This window comes from Portunus trituberculatus, chromosome 31, assembly GCF_017591435.1.
Source record: "Portunus trituberculatus isolate SZX2019 chromosome 31, ASM1759143v1, whole genome shotgun sequence".
Lineage (NCBI taxonomy): Eukaryota > Metazoa > Arthropoda > Malacostraca > Decapoda > Portunidae > Portunus > Portunus trituberculatus.
This window is the reverse complement of record NC_059285.1, coordinates 25,968,642-25,986,971: the sequence shown is the minus strand read 5'-3', so window position 1 is coordinate 25,986,971 and position 18,330 is coordinate 25,968,642. Positions and strand designations below refer to the sequence as shown.

At 40.2% G+C, this 18,330-nt stretch overlaps 1 protein-coding gene across 4 annotated transcripts in view; it reads right to left on the bottom strand.

Moving 5' to 3' along the window:
* LOC123511364 (bromodomain-containing protein 7-like) overlaps nucleotides 1–15,907 on the bottom strand; it is a 473,159-nt gene extending 457,252 nt beyond the window's left edge. For all 4 annotated transcript variants that reach the window (XM_045267176.1, XM_045267179.1, XM_045267177.1 and 1 more), the window contains exon 1: nucleotides 15,776–15,907. The gene's annotated coding sequence lies outside the window, so the exon portion shown is untranslated. The remainder of the gene's footprint in view (nucleotides 1–15,775) is intronic.
* Between the last annotated feature and the right edge of the window lie 2,423 nt (nucleotides 15,908–18,330).

Here is an 18,330-nt window from a genome sequence, read left to right as displayed (position 1 = left end):
TATTAAGGTAGATAACAGAGTAGAGTCATTATGGCTGGATGTTAGAGTAAACAAAAGTAAGGTTATTAGAGTAGGAGCTTTTTATAGACCACCTAACTAGTCAGCAGATGTAGACAACCTTATGGTAGATGAGATAAATAGGGGGTATACTAGTCAGACAATTATCTTAGGGGGTTTTAATCTTAAGTCAGTAAACTGGGAGAGGATGGTAGGAGATGTTAGTGAAAATAGGTTTATGGAAAATTTTCAGGATAACTATTTAGTGCAGATGGTAAATAAACCTACTAGGGGGAGGAAGGTTTTAGACATAGTACTAACAAATATTGAGCATTGTTTAAAGGAAGTTGAGGTAGGAGAGACTTTAGCAAACAGTGACCATCATATAATTAGATTTATCATTAATTCCAGTAGGGATAATATAGTGAATAAGACTAGAGTCCCAAACTATCAGAAAGGCAATTATGGTAGGTTACGTCAGTTATTAGGAGAGGTAAACTGGGAAGATAGTTTTGGAAATAAAACTGCACAGGAGATGTGGGATATTTTTAAGGTTGTAGTAAAGGGTATAGCGATGCAGTGTATCCCTTACAAAGATATAAGGCAGAGAAACAGGAAGCCATTATGGTGGACCAGATCAGAGAGAAGAAGAGGGCATATAGAAAGTTGCAGAAAAGTGGGGAAGATGTAGATTTGATTAGGTACAGACAGGTCAGAGATGATTTGAGTAAAGTTATAAAAAAAAGTAAAAGGCAGGCAGAGATAAAACTAGCTAGAGCTGGGAGTAAAGATTCCAAAAAATTATATAGTTATTACAAGGTCAGTGATAAAAGAAATAAGGATAGGATTGGACCACTCAGAAAAGATGGTGTAGTAGTGGATCAAAATGAAGACATAGTAGAATTATTGAATGAACAATTTTCTTCAGTATTTACTAGGGAAAGAATAGGAAATTCTGTTACAAACAGTGCGACGACTAGTTTAAGAGCTTTAGAAAATATTGATATAAAACTGGGAATTATTTGGAAATTTATTCTTGAACTAGACGATAGGAAAGCTAGTGGTCCTGATGAGCTACATGCCAGAGTACTTAGGGAGGGTGTAGACAGTATTTCTGAAGCACTTAAGTTAATCTTTGAAAGATCACTTAGGTTTGCTGAGATACCTCAGGACTGGAAGTTAGCTAATGTTACTCCAATACTTAAAAAAGGTAGGAAGGATGATGCAAATAATTATAGACCGATCAGTTTAACTAGTATAGTATGTAAGATACTAGAGAAAATCATTAAGGGTAGTATTTGGGAGCATTTAAATGAGAATATATTAATTAGAGATACCCAATATGGCTTTAGATCAGGAAGGTCCTGTCTTACAAATTTGCTCAATATCTTAGAATATATTACCAAGGAGTTAGATGATGGAAATAGCATAGATGTTATATATCTAGATTTTAGCAAGGCGTTTGATAAGGTACCGCATAGGAGGCTAGTGTACAAATTGAGACTACATGGGATAGGGGTAGGTTAGTTGATTGGATTAGTGAATGGCTTTCTGATAGGAAACAGAGAGTAGTATTAAATGGGGCAATGTCTGAGTGGAAGGAAGTGGTTAGTGGGTACCCCAAGGATCAGTGCTAGGACCTCTTCTTTTCTTGGTGTACATTAACGATTTAGATATAGGAATTAGTAGCAAAGTATCAAAGTTTGCAGATGATACTAAGATAGCATGTGCAGTACAGGGTGAAAAGGACAATTACAGAATACAACGAGACCTGGACAGGCTGATAGCATGGGCAGACAGGTGGCAGATGGAGTTTAATTCTAAAAGTGTCAGGTTATGCATTTAGGTAAAGACAACACAAACTTTAGCTATGAGATGGAGGGATGTTGGCTAGAGGCAGTAGAGGAAGGAAAGGATTTAGGAGTAGTGATAGACAGGACTATGAAATTTTCAAAGCAATGTTTAGAAGCAAGAAATAGGGCAAATAGGATCCTGGGTTTTATAAATAGAAATGTTAGTTATAAAAGTAAGGAAGTGGTGCATAGCTTATATAATTCCTATGTTAGGCCCCATTTAGAGTATTGCATACAGGCCTGGTCACCCCACTATAGGCAGGATATCAACATGTTAGAAGCAGTTCAGAGAAGAGCAACTAGGATGATACCAGCATTAAAGCGCCTGGAGTATAGAGATAGATTAAAGGAATTAAACATGTTTTCATTTGAGAGGAGATGTATAAGAGGGATATGATAGTTATTTAAAATGTTCTCAGATACAAACTACATAGATGTGAGATCTTTCTTTACCTTAGAGGAGGAAATAGGACTAGAAATCATGGCAGGAAGATTAGAAAGCAAGGCTGCAGGTTAGATATAAGAAAATATTTCTTTAGTCATAGGGTGGTAGACTTCTGGAATGCATTGCCAGAGACGGTTGTAAATAGCACTAGTTTGACAATGTTTAAAAACAGATTAGATAAGCACTTAAATTTATTAGATTTATAATTATGTATAGCACTGCATGATAGTTTTATAAGAAATTTACTATAGTTAAACAAGACATGATCCCCATATATGGGGACCACAAATTGTAGAGGATTTCGCTGCAGGACTTAGCCCTGTTAATGGGCCAAATATTTAGAATTAGTATATAATGTATTGTGTACTTGTAAGTGTATCTTTAAGTACTGATGACGAGGTCGCTGTGCGACTGATACAGGATAACCTAGATGGGCCCTGGTGGCCCTTTGTTATCCTATTATTTATGTTATGTTATATGTTATGTTCTGTTAGCCCACAGGGAGGTTATTTCTTAATTTTTCAGACTTTAGCAGCATGTCATGGCCGAACCCAAGCACTTATAGAGTTGTGGATTTCGAGTTCAGATGCGGAAAAATATAAACCAGAATCCCATAAGAAAAGAAAATCCCTTGATGAAAGTTGAAATATACCCAGAAATGGTCAGCCAGGGGGGAAGGAGGTAAAAAAAAAAATGTTGTATGTTAGGGGTTAAAGTACCAGAGTATTCAAGAAATTTCAAGTTAAAAATCCTATAAATTTTATTTTATAAATTTTTCAAATCTCGACTGCAGCATGGCCTTAAGGCAGCATTTCCCAACCTATTCTGACCATAGTATCCCTGTTGTCATGTCTAAGCAGCCTCTCATTCAACCTGGGTCACGACTAGGTCAGGTCACTTCTCTGTTATTCTCCAACTAATGAACGTCGGCTGTATACTGGCAATAATTTTCGGACTAATATGGCCCCTCCACCTGCAAAACAACCCAGGAAAGTGCTGACTTTGGAGACGAAGCAGGGAAATATTACGTCGGTGTGATGAAGGGTGGTCGAGTGCACGCATTCAAGAAGAATTCGGCATCCCAAAGTCTTCCCTTTGTGATCTGAAAAAGGATCGAGAGAAAATTGCAGCCTACACTGACGATTTTTCAGTTGCATCAAAGACCGGCAAGAAAAAAGATAGAAAAACAATGGCCAAGCCGAAGAATGTTGAACTAGACCAGTGTGTTATAAAGTGGTATCAGCAGCAACGTGCTAGTGGTGTAATGGTGCATGGTACTGAACTTAAAATGGCTGCAGAGAGATTTGCAAGTGACATCGGGCTGCAAGGATTTAAGGCTTCAGAAAGGTGGCTTTATCGATTTAAACTACGACATGGGTTAACCGGCAAGAAAGTGTATGGTGAAAGTCTTGATGCAAATGAGGAGGTAATTGATCAGTACTGCAAAGAAGTAAAAGATTTGATACAGAAAGGCTTTTACTTGAACAGCTGGACAACGCTGATGAAACTGGACTGTATTACCGCTCGATCCCAGAAAACACATTAGCAAGTGAAAAAGAAAAAATCAGTGCCTGGTAGAAAACTATGCAAAGCAAGAGTGTCGCTACTGTGTGGTGCAAATGCACTGGGCTCTCACCGTCTGAAGCCCACGGTCGTGGGTAAGGCAAAACAACCACGGTGCTTGCGTGGCATGATGGACTCGCTCCCAGTTCATTACAATCATTCAGTGAAGGCTTGGTTTAATGTGAAAGTGTTTAAGAACTGGTTTTTTAAACATGCTGTGCCCGAGATTGTGCGGTTCCAGATGGAAGTGATGAAGGTGAGCAGAGAACAAGTGTGAGCTCTGATTTTGCTGGACAATGCTCCCGCTCACCCGCCAGCGTCTGAACTTGTCACCGAACATGGACGCATCAGAGTGAAATTTTTACCACCAAACACAACTTCCCTAATTCAGCCAATGGATCAGGGAATTATTGTAGCTTTTAAGAGGCTATACAGGAGGAGGTTCCTGGAGGAAGTAATGGTGGTAGTGAATGAGGAAAAAAGAAATGTGGGCCAGCTGACTGCAAAATTTGAAAAACTACAACCTTCGCTCTGTCATGCATAACATATCTCAGGCATGGAATGATGTGTCCAGTTCTACTCTGGCCAATGGATGGAATCGTCTCTTACACAGGACTGAGCCTGTGGTTGATTTTGTAAGGTTTGAGGCAGATGATTTGCATCATCAATTTGTTAGGTCAGGGGAAAATACCACTGTTGATGACATCAATAACTGGCTGGAGTGTGACGAGGGAGACCCAAGACAACAGTTGCTGACAGAGGAACAGATTGCTGCTGAAGTGCTAAACACAGATGAAGGCGACGAGTGATGATGATGATGATGATTCTCTACCATCACGACCACCAACATCAGAAGTCAGAAAGGCTCTTTGATATTGTGCTTAATTATTTTCGGCATCCAGTCACTTATAAACACATGAAGAGCTATGGACCAATGTTTAGGATAGCTCATGATCTAATTAAAGCAAAGAGTCAGTGGTCCAAGAAACAGACGAAAATAGAAACATTTTTCAAGCCCACAACACATCTCCTCACCCCTCACCCAGACCAACATCGACGCTGTCAGGTTCCCTGTCACCTGACGATGTACCACTGCCCAGCCTACCTTCATCACCACGCTCTTCAGATACACCCCAACCCTTCCAGGTTAGTATTGTACTGTATGATTACATATGTAATGTGTTTGATTATGATAATGTATCGTTGTGGGCAAAAATTTACTTGTTTACAGGGGTGACTCGTTCAGTTATCTGGCCATTGTTTTCATAAAATGGTATTCTCTGCATATTGTGTGTTCATCATATTGTGAAAGTTGCTTCCATTTTTATATATAAGAAAAATAATTAACTAAGTACATATGCATCATACCACCAACAGGATATTGATGTGGAGCTGAAGTCGGCATCGGAGGAAGCAGATAAGTAATGTATACACAAACATGTCGCCACTAGACCACACGGGATGACGAAACAGGCTCACTCACCTTCCATAATGTATGTACATATGCACTACTGTATTGTATTCTTCCAATACAATTCTCCAATTTCAGCAAATAAGTGATTTGTGTGTATTTCTATCCACTTTCATTCATTTAGACATTAAAAATTGAACACTACAGTGACATGGTGGAGGTATGAAGGGGGGGATTTACTTTTACCTCGCATATCCGGATCCTGGCAATATCCGAACCCCCTGTGCCCCAATTAGTTCGGATACGGGAGGGATTACTGTATATAAAAGTATATATATATATATATATATATATATATATATATATATATATATATATATATATATATACAGTAATACTCTGCTTAACGAACGTTCGTTTAACAAATTTCCGGTTAAACGTACTATATAAAGTTAGACCAAAAATCCGCATAACATGCAACCACATCCGTTTTAGCGAATTTTCTGGGTTTGAATTTGCCAGGTGAGGGACCGAATGCAGTAGTTTCGTTGTAATTGGCTGGCTCCTGAAGCTTGATCCAAGATTCTTTAACAACGTCAGAGCAACCTCTTGCAGTGAAATGGCATCCATGAATGCTTGGAGGGACGGTGACAAGGTTGCTTTCAGGTTGCTCTGAGGTTGCTGGGAACACCACCTCTGGTGCTACTGTCTTATATATGCATTTATGTTCACAAAACAACATTTCTATTAGCTTTTTACAAACCTTGCCCCAAGAAAGGATTGTTTTATAATGCATAAAGTGAAATCTTACATGGAATACCAAAAAATAAAGCAGAGATGAGATGAGCCACAGTGGGAGACTCATGACCACTCGGCTTTCTTCTTCTTCTTGTGACCCTTTTGCTTGCGTGTTACTTTCATCATGATGGTTATGTTTTCACTCCTCTATTGCCTGCTATAATGGATATCATATCTTAGTATTCATATCGCTCATGCCATGAGGATAACCTTGACTCCGTGGCACTGGTGATAGTGAATTACTAATGAAATCCGCGGTATTTCATTAATAATTCACTGTCACTCAGTGCCACGGAGTCGAGGTTATCCTCATGGCATGAGCGTATATGAATACTAAGATATGATATCCATTATAGCAGGCAATAGAGGAGTGGAAACAAATATCATGGGGAAAGACAACACGCAGGCTAAAAGGGTCACAAGAAGAAGAAGAAGCAGCCGAGTCGCCGCGAGTCTCCCGCTTCGTCTGTGGGCGATCTCATCTCTGCTTTATTTTCTGGTATTCCATGTAAGATTTCACTTTATGCATTACAAAACAATCCTTTCTTGGGGGCAAGGTTTGTAAAAAGCTAATAGAAATGTTGTTTTGTGAACATAAATGCATAAATAAGACAGTAACACCACCTCCAGAGGTGGTGTTCCCAGCAACCTGGTGGTTGGTAAAAAGCTAATAGAAATTTTGTTTTGTGAACATAAATGCGAGAATGTGAGAGAATTTGTACGTAGCTCCTCTAACTTCCAATGACTCATATGACATAATAAAAGTAGTGGTACACCGGTGGCCCAATATGCTGCCATATATATAATGTTTTTTTTTAACCCATGTGGTATGTTGGGGACCAGCCCAGAACGCATCCCCCCTATTTCCATTATTTCCTATGGGAAAATTACATCCGCTTAACAAATTTTCGCTCTCTACAAACAGCTTTGACACCCCCTGTCATGTTCGTTAAATGGAGTATTACTGTATATATATGTGTATATATATATATAAATATATATATATATATATATATATATATATATATATATATATATATATATATATATATATATATATATATATATATATACACTTAACCCTCCGGCTATCGCGCCCAATTGGGGCCAAAATAGCCGCGCTATAGCTGAAAACGCGATAGCCGAATTGATCTTGGCGGGAAGGTGGTTTTGGCCAATGAGCGCTCAGATATCCCATGACGTCATGGCTGGGCGCGCGATACCAGGCATCTGAGGTCGCAATAATGAAATTTTAGCAGCTTTTCATGGGTGCATGATAGCAATAAAACGCGATAGCGGAAGTTGCAATAGCCGAGGGTTGACTGTGTGTGTATATATATATATATATATATATATATATATATATATATATATATATATATATATATATATATATATATATATATATATAAACAGTAAAACCTCAGCTCACGACCATAATTCGTTCCTAAATCCTGTTCGTCACCCGATTTGTTCGTCCCCTGAATTAATTTTTCCCATAAGAATGTATTGAAATACCATTAATCCGTTCCAGACCAAAAAAAAAATCATACTTTTGTCCATAAAGCCCATTCAAAATAGACCTTTAATCCCTTCGCGCCGGATGTTAAAAAAACCCCCGCCTGTATGATATACGGGTGGTAGTGCCGCGCGCCTGAGCGGAAATTTGTGTAAGCTTGTCATACTTGTCGTCTTTGTGTATTATGCTGCTATTTTTTTGTCACTATATCGCCTTCGAAGAGGAAAGTGGACGCTTCTCTCTTCGGAGAAAGAGAGAAAGAGAGAGAGAGAGAGAGAGAGAGAGAGAGAGAGAGAGAGAGACATTTGCTAATATTTTAGACACAAGCGGGACGCATGTAGCTTATCTTCGAGAGGAAGAGGGGAGGGAGGGAGGGAAAGAGGAGAGAGAGAGAGAGAGAGAGAGAGAGAGAGAGAGAGAGAGAGAGAGAGAGAGAGAGAGAGAGAGAGAGAGAGAGAGAGAGATTAGAAAATTTGTTGTTTTGTGTGTGTGTGTGTGTGTGTGTGTGTGTGTGTGTGTGTGTGTGTGTGTGTGTGTGTGTGTGTGTGTGTTTTTTTCACTGTTTGATCTGCTGCAGTCTCTGACGAGACAGCCAGACGTTACCCTACGGAACGAGCTCAGAGCTCATTGTTTCCGATCTTCGGATAGGCCTGAGACCAGGCACACACCACACACCGGGACAACAAGGTCACAACTCCTCGATTTACATCCCGTACCTACTCACTGCTAGGTGAACAGGGGCTACACGTGAAAGGAGACACACCCAAATATCTCCACCCGGCCGGGAAATCGAACCCCAGTCCTCTGGCTTGTGAAGCCAGCGCTCTAACCACTGAGCTACCGGGCCGTGTGTGTGTGTGTGTGTGTGTGTGTGTGTGTGTGTGTGTGTGTGTTTTCACGAATGTTACAAGGCGGGACGCATGTAACTTATCTTTCGAGAGGGAGAGAGGGATGAAGGGAAGTGAGATGGGGAGGGAGGAAAGAGATGGGGAGGAGGAATGGAGAGAGAGAGAGAGAGAGAGAGAGAGAGAGAGAGAGAGAGAGAGAGAGAGAGAGAGAGAGAGAGAGATGGGAACAATCTATGCCATTGGGTAATTTTAGACACAAGGTGGGACACATATAACTTATCTTTAGTGATTGGTGGAGACAAGGATGGTGGGAGGAGCACTAGGATTTCAAAGACAGCATACGGCGCGTGTAGTTGGTATCCAACACACTATACGGGACAACTGAACTGAAGAAACCTCAGAAAAGAAATATGATGCCTACGTAGGCGTCACCGTATTTGCTACTGGGGCTTCATGACGCCTACATAGGCATCACCATATTGAAGGGGTTAATGTATGCATGACATGAACAAAATAATTATAAAAAGCCTAAATTGTTTCACTTACCTAAATGCTATCAAAATGATAATAAAAGGATGAAACAACTATAAAAAAAAAAAAAAAAAAGTAATTCCAGTAAAATAGATAACCAGAGAAAAAGGCAAATGGTGCATAGGTACCTCCCAACTAAATCCATATTTGATATGAAGTTATATTAAGCTGCTCCAAAAAATCCCTGCCCTATACAAACATCAATTTTTTTTTGCTGTTCATTACATTCAAAATTGTTTAATATGATTACTAAATTATTTAGAATTGCCAAAAACATCCAAACTTAATATAATGATGACAGTCTCCGATGCACATGCCAAAAGTTTTCTGTTTTATCTCTTTAGGCCTCTTTCAGTGGATTACTGAATCTACTAACATTTGCTCTGACAATACAATTAATTTAATATTTCCTTCAGATCATTTCAGAATTATGGACATCCAGCTTTGCCCCCCCCCTTACCAAACTGCGACCACCTGCCTATTGTATTTTCATACCTGTTTGAAACAAATGTCCCCGTCTTGCACCCTAAAATGGATTTTCTGTGGCATAAGGGTGACTACACTGCTCTTAACTATGCATTGCTTGATGTTGACTTTGATTATGAATTCTCTAATAGATCTGTCAACGTGGCTTATGGCAGATTTGTTGAAATTGTCCACTACATGGTGTCACTTTACATACCTAAGCATAAATTTTCACCTAACAAGACCAAAGACCAAACCCCCAAGAAATTTGTACTCTAGACGGCATGATGCTTGGATTTGTTACAAGTCCTTGCTATGTCCCCATGACAGAAACTCTCCAGTAATCAGAGAAGCTCTGTCTGTTTTCCTCGATATAAACCTTCAATATAGAAATTTTGCCTCTGAATCTCAAGTCATATGAAGTCTCTTTAACGGACAATTTCACAACCAAACCTAAGCTGTTCCATTCATATATAAGGAACAAGAAGATAGGACACCCCCTCATTGGACCACTGAAAAAGACTATGGATGGGGTTTGTTCTTCTGCCACAGATATGGCTGAACAGTTTGCTCAGGCTTTTTCATCTGTATTTTCAACAGACACCACAAGTACCCCTGCTGCCCATCAACTTTATGATGGGGTATTAAATGAAGTTAATTTTAACATTTCTGTTTGATTCTGTTAAATACTTCATCTAGTATGGGACCAGATAATCTTCACCCCTTTCTGCTTAAGGGGGGCGTCCAGTTTAGAGACCGAAAAAATATGAAAAATAATATTTTCTTGTGGAAAAAAAATATGTAGTAGGTATACACGTTAGCTATTATTTCACTAAATTTTATGGCGAAACGTCCATTGGTTTCCATTTAAACGCCACTTGTAGGTCCCGTACTCAACCACGTGCATTTGTTTACATTAGCAGAATCAGTTGTTGTTTTTTTCTCAATAACTAAGAAAAAAAGGCAATAACCTTAATTTTTTTTGGTGGACATGATATGGCAACACTGAAAATGTATTGGTGGCGTCAACCAAGGCACCAGCGAGACTCAGTAGGGGGAAAGCTATCAGAGAAAGAGGTTGCTGCTGCGTCTCTCGCTACCCGCCCTTCACCCTGCTAAACAGAACGTAATTCAGTTACTGCATCCTGCTTTTCACCTACTGCCAACCATGGGACAGGTGTCTAAGAGGAATAAGCAGAGGAAGGACGCCTGGAATATGAGTATGGAAGCCCAAAGAATAAAAAGAGCGTGTTGAACTTGACACCTCAAATACTCCAGTACACATCCTCACATCACCCACCACCACCACCCTCACCACTGCCACACCACAGCCCACCACATCTCACACAGAACAAAGACAAGGAAATGAAGAAGAAAAGGCCTCATTACTCACAGTTAGAGAAGCTCTTCTACAAAATATTGAAAAAGGAAAAGATGTGGAAAATGACAAGCTTGTCATGACAAAAAGGAGGCTGAAAAATCTTCTTTCCTTGCATTCTTCATACCCAGATCCTGCCTTTGACTACAGTTTGGAGCCTGATGTATACAAGAACACCATACCTATGCACTGCACAGCATGCAACTTCAAGAACACATCACAACCAGAAAAAGTGAGAGCTGGATGTCGGAAGAAAAGCCTCTTCATGACCAACATATCATTGACAGGAGGGGACTAGGAGAATCATATACATCTAATTGTATTGAGATTGTAGATAATAAAAAAGAACATATAGTAAACCTGAATAAACTTCCTAGTGTGTTATAACGGGGTCGAGATCGATCAATAAACTTTATCGGCCTGTACCTCAAAACATAAGTTATTCCTCTTCTAAAATCTATTCTAAAGCCAATTTTAGCTTGATTTCAACTAAACAAAAACTAAAAAGGAGAAGAATACTTCTATCAATTCACGTCACTATTTACATATATATATATATATATATATATATATATATATATATATATATATATATATATATATATATATTACGTATGCCACACGGCTGCGGTTAACTGCTACAGCTCACTAGAGTGTTATTCTGGCAAAATCGCCAACTTTGTTACGGTCAGTACAGTGGGGATTATAAAACACTCCACAGAGTCCCCACTACTATAACTCACAGCCGTAACCCTCAGGTTCTTTCAAGGTCGCCAACAGTGTATAATTTCCCCCACTGTAAGGGAATCTCCTTAGCAACTCCTTCTCCTCCTGTACCCAACCAAGTAGAATTTATAAATGGTAGATGTTATGTGTAACAGGGCGAGGCCTTAATACCCCCTAGAGAAACCACCCACAAGGACAATTCCACCCACTTCTCTATGAAGTATTAATGCCTCTCCACCCGCCTTGTCCACAGACTGTGATAACTCACAGACCGGAACAACGCGCGCGGTATATTACTATACTATCTTATTACGACAAGTGCTTCCTAACACCTGTCAGACTGACACCCCTAGCCTACAATCTACTACAATATATGATGTGTACAGCACATCCGGTGATGTACACACAAGACCAGACACCACCTACGGGTGACAACCACTATACACGGAGTCCAAATACTTGTCGCGGACAAGTCTGGCGGACGACAACTACGCACCACTGGCCGACATGAAGCCTCTCAGCCTTCAATAGTGTGCGTGGCTACTACCACTACAATACAGTATACTACTGAAACTATACAAAAGATGGTGGGGGCACACAGCCGCCCACCAAACCACACTGGTGACCACGGCCACCAACAAACAAACAGGACGAGACTAAGTGTGTCTCTCCTCCGCGCCCCCACCCGAGTGGACAATGCACGAGAAATGCAGCCCCAACCGGCCACACTTTCTCAGAACAACAAGCCCGTTGTTCTACATAGCCACGGTCTACCCAGTAGCAAGCCAGCTACTCAACAGGAGGGCACAACTCCCAGACCGATGACTAATGAGCAACAAGAGAAGCCCAGCAACACGAATCTCCCTAACACTGTGCCAGACCGACGAGAGTGCGTGTCTATCTCCGCTGAAGGCTACCTTGAGACTATAAACAGTATACTACTGATACTACACAAACAATGGTGGGGGCACACAGCCGCCCACCAAACCACATTGGTGACGACGGCTACCCACAAAACAAACAGGACGAGACAAAGCGTGTCTCTCCGCGTCGCCACACCCGAGTGGACAAACGTACGACAGGAAATGTAGCCAAACTTACTACACCTCTCCCAGAGCAACAAGCCCGTTGCTCTAACAGTCACGGTCTACCCAGTAGCAAGCCAGCTACTCAACAGGAGGGCACAACTCCCAGACCGATGACTAATGAGTACTGGTAACGCACAGTCCAGCCACACGTGTCTCTTACTGTGCCGAGAACGTACGTGTTAACTCCGCTGAAGACTGGCCGGTACTAAGTCGAGGCTCGCAGACACAACAAAATGGTGGAAACAAAGAGAGGGTGGTTGGCCGCACAGCGGAACAGCGACAGCCCACGCTTGGGCGGCCAGAGGCTACACATATAGTGAAATAAAAATTTAAAGGGGATTAAGACGGTGCCCATCACAATATATATATATATATATATATATATATATATATATATATATATATATATATATATATATATATATATATATATATATATATATATATATATATATATATATATATATATATATATATATATATATATATATATATAGATAGATATATATATATATATATATATATATATATATATATATATATATATATATATATATATATATATATATATATATATATATATATATATATATATATATATATATATATATATATATATATATATGACCTGAATTTTGTATTAATATTTTTTTTTGTCAAAAAGTAAAAACATTTTGAAAAAAATTCATAAAGAATAAACGAAAGATGAAATAAAAAATCTAACGACATGGAAACTTTTCATATTATAACATGTCTTTGCCACAGGAAAATGAAAGTTATGGAGCAAATAATAACGCCAGAATAACACTCGTAAGTTTTAGTTGCAATTATAATTGCATGGCAGGGTTGGTGACTAGAATGGGGATGAATGTCTAATATTGATGTACATGTTCCCAGTACTTCACAACATAAAAATCAGAGTGTTTCATGCATATTCACCGGAGATATGACAACACTGTTCTAAACCGGACACTCCCATTAAACACTGTAGTGGCTCTCTAGCTTCTAATATATTTTCCCTCTTTCAAAAATCTTTGCATGACGCAACCCTACCATCACTCTGGAAAACCTCTGTTAATTCCAATCTTCAAAAAAGGTGTTCGTTCTTCTCCTCTTAATTACAGGCCAATTAGCTTAACTTCGGTGCTATGCAAATGCCTTGAAAGAATAATAGTCAACTCCCTACAGTAATACCTAAAAGAAAATAATTTAATGTCTGCCCATCAGTTTAGTTTCAGGTCTGGCCATTCAGTGGAGGACTAGCTACTTCTTACATATAATGACGTAACATCTTGGTTGGATGGACATATGGTGGACTTCATCTTGTTTGATTTCTCAAAGGCCTTCGATCTTGTTAACCGTGATATTCTACCGATTAAGTTATCTCGATTAGGAACTTGTGGCTCTCTGCTTCTCTGGATTAATGAACATTGAAAGTGGTGGTCAAGGGTGAAGGAAGTCTTCCTGTCAGTATGAGGAGTGGGGTTCCCAAGGCTCTGTTCTGGGTCCTACCTTGTTCCTTATTTACATAAATTTCACTGTTTCTGATTTCTTTTGCAAGCACAAAATTTTTGCTGATGATTAAAAAATATACTTACAAACTAACATTTCTACTTATTACTCTGCACAGAACTTGCCTTCCATGCAGAGACATAGACCTCCTTGTATCCAGAACTGAATCATGGGGACTTAAGTTAAATGCTGACAAAACTGTTGCTATTAGGTTCTGTCGTGGCACCACACCCCATGAAGGACCTGCTTACTACATGAATGGTCATCTAATTCAGTCTGTAGACTCAGCATCATATTTGGGATTGTTAGTTGATACCATTCTTAAATTCCATCATCATATCTGCAATATTGCCAATAAGGCATCCGGTATCACCTCAAACCTCCGTAAGACTACAGAAAATCAGGATTCCTCATTCATGCTTTCTCCTTACAATACACATATTTGTCCAGTAATTGAGTTTTTTTTCTGTGGTTTGGCACACAAGTTGAGGGAGACCTTTCATTGTTGGAAGGGTCCAGTGCCATTGGTCAAAGCAAATTATTGGTTATCATAACATGGATTATAGATGTCGTCTTTCTGCTCTGGGTCTGTATTCAGTGCAGGGTAGGCTGCTCCGAGCTGACCTGATAAAGGTGTCAAAAATATTTAATGTCAGAACTCGGGGCAACCCTCTCAAAATATTTTATCTTCATATACATACTGGCATATGCAAAAGAATTTTCTCAATTAAAGTCATTAGCCTCTGGAATTCTCTGCCCTCTGAGGTTGTCCTGGCTCCTATCTTATCCCCATTTATCCAAGGGACAGTCTGTTTGAATATTAATTACTCTTTGAAAAATTCTCATAATTGTTTACAACACACATTCCACAGTATTTTGCATCAGCTTGCGTCATTGTTATTAGGAATATCTCAATCTACTGTGGCGTGTTGGCATGTTTACAGCTCCTTCCCAGAGGAATTCATCCAGGTAAGATATCCTGGTAAAACCATACTTCTAACATACATCAGTCAAAATCAATAATCTTCCATGTAATGAAAAAATGGGAAACTAAAAATAAGGGGATTTTTGCTAAAAAAAAAAAAAAAAATCACAATTATCTTCAAATTCAAAAGCCTCATACAAAAATTTGGCTTGGTATTTTTCAGTTTCCTCTTCTAATTAGGACACTTCAGGTTTTCAGTTTTGATTTGATATATTACAAACCTAGTTTCGACCATTTTTCAATTTTGAGCCTCAGGATGACATTACCGTGGAATGACCCTATACCATCAATCAATTGACTACATTTCTCACCAGAAAAACATCAGCAACTCCATGTTTGGGTGAAACTGCAAATTGGCCGCAGGGCTTACCACCGTCCCACGAGTCATACAGTAAATCAATACCGAGGCTTCAATGTGGAAAGTCTAGACAATACGTGCAAAACATCCAGCCTAGATCGAATTTTACCAACAATCCTTACTCAATTCAAGAAGCCTAAAGTGGCACACCTACAATTTTGTTGTACCTTACTGAATTAAATGACTCACTCCTTGATCTAATAACGGTAGAGGTGGGGCATCCAAAGTTCCAAGGTAAGTAATACTGCCGTCTAGCAAAGGAAAGACCACTGAGCCATTAATATAACCGGATACTCACCTGTCTCTCTGGACAAAGAAATTAGGTGAAAAGGAAGAGAATACACAAATGAAGATATCAAAATGAGCACAAAGATAAGGCCGATATCCTGACGGTAAACAAAGCCACGCTAACTTGAATCCTAATGATGATGATGTTGATGATCTTGGTCTTGATCTTCCAAAAGAGCATTCTTCAGATTTTTTTTTTTTCTGTTTTATTTTTCGCAGGAGCCCTAGAAAGAGGCATTTTCTGCCACATCCCTTCCGCACAGATCTCTTTGAAGCTTCAAAAGCTTATAGCGCTGGGTAGTTGTAAAGTTTCGAGGTTCCCTGGCCAACGGCAGAAAGTCTAACAATAAATAAAAAAAAAAAAAAAAGACTCGAGCCTTGCGGTCAGCAATGCAAACGTAGTAAATTATGGCCAATATTTTTCTCTCTTTTTTTTACCACAGCTCATTAAATTGCTGCGCTGAAAGAGTCGGTATCTGTGAAGGTGTTTATGCCGGCTCTACCTGAAAATGTTTCTTTGATTGATTGATACATTCATTGTTGAATTAATAAATAATTACAACAAAGGAGGAGGATGGGCCTTGCCACCCACCCCCTGGGCAAAGACTTAAGGTTAAAGTATCATAAAAATAACTCTGGACAGTATACACAACAAGAATACAAGTATTTCTATAAATAAATACACATATTGCACACCTTATTGCCTAAGACATCCTACAGTCTGGGAGCAAACTGAGGATATTCCCTGAGTATTTCCCTGAGGGTGGCAGAGTCTAGGAGATAGTCAGTGAGGCTGTACAAGTCATGCTAACCTTGTGGCCTAAATTTAGCAATGAGAGAACATTCCATGATATAGTGACGCAGAGTGTGTCCCCTTGGTATAACACAGCACACAGCACACACCAAGAGAAGCACTGACTTCCCAAAAGTATTTGTAGCCTAATCTGAGCCTCATTCCCACACTATCGTGTGATGCAGTGTGTCTCCCGTAGGTGTAAGCACAGCTCTGGGAGACATGTGCATAGTAAAAACTAGTGCTACTGCCCCTATGGCAACAAAGCTCCAACTGATCACTAATGCTACTTTGTATAAAGTCATAAATGCTACTCTTAACATAACCCAGAGTGTACTCAGTGCCAGGATCCACTGTGTCATCTTGTAGGGCACACTGAGCAAGGTGGTCTGCTTTTTCATTTAGCGGGATACCCACATGAGAGGGTGTCCAGATGAAATGGACCGTGGCACCAGCACCTTCTAGGGAGTGGATGAGATCAAGACACTTATTAACTAGATCACAGTCCATGGGGTAGGTGGATTGAAGGGCGTACAATGCAGCCTGACTGTCAATAAAGAAATATACATTCTTATGGAGAGGCGCCTGGAAACCTCAGTGTCAGTGTAGAGACTGGCAGAGATGTAGTCACGGATGAACAGCCCACATCCAGACCTGCTGCCATTGACTGACCCATCACAATAAACATGAATAGCCTCAACGTGTGGGTACTTGGACAATCTAGTCATGAACATGTCTTGCAGCACATGAGGGAGCCAGTCCCTGATGCAGTGAGTGAATATCAACACTGACACGGTGAGGATTCCAGGTGGGTTGCAGCGGTGACATAACAATATTAATACAAGCCTCGGCTACACCTACACTTGTCAGTACTCCCAAGATCTTCCTGAGGTATGGTATTGTAGGAGTGCGAGGATCATGATACAGGGGGGTCAGTGATCCCTTTAGAGAGTCAGAGCCCGTGCATAGCATCTGACTAATTGTGCGACAAGTAATTTCCTGTACCCTACACATAATACTCGGCAGGTGCAGTTCAGCTCTGAGGACTTCAATCCGTGCAGTCCTGGGGCATCCCAAGATTATCCGCATGGCTTCATTCTGTACAAGCTCCAGGGGACGGAGTTGAGTGGCACTAAACTGTATTAAAACAGGGGCGGCATAATCAATAAGGGACCGTATGACAGATATATAGAACATTCTTAGGACTGGAATGCCCGCCCCAGGCCCCTGTTGGCTAGCAGCCGAAGTGGTGCTAGCCGTGGCAGACAGAGGTCTCGAACATAGTGGACGGCTTGAAGAGACTTCCTAAAGCTCATCTGAACACCCAGGTACTTGTGTATATGAACTCTAGGGATGGGAATGTTATTTACAGTGGGCAGCCGAGAGACCTTCCCTTTAGCTTGAAATTTTGTTTTACATTCATTAATCACTAGTCCCATTTGGACACACAACGCTGCCAGTTGTGACAAAGCAACCTGGAGAATCCTGGGTGTGGGGCATTGGAGGAGTATGTCATCAGCATAGATGAGGACCTGGGTGCCCTGCAGAAAGGAACAGCGTGCAATTTTGTCCATTAAAACATTGAAAAGCATTGGACTAAGGACTCCACCCTGTGGTGTTCCAAGCTCAAAAACTTCCTCAGAGGAGACTGCACCTTGAAACCAAACCTGTGCTGTTCTATTGTACAAATAGTCCCTGATCCATCCTAATAATCTACCTTTGACACCTTTGAGAATGAGTTCCTCCATAATAACATCTTTGTTGGCCCTGTC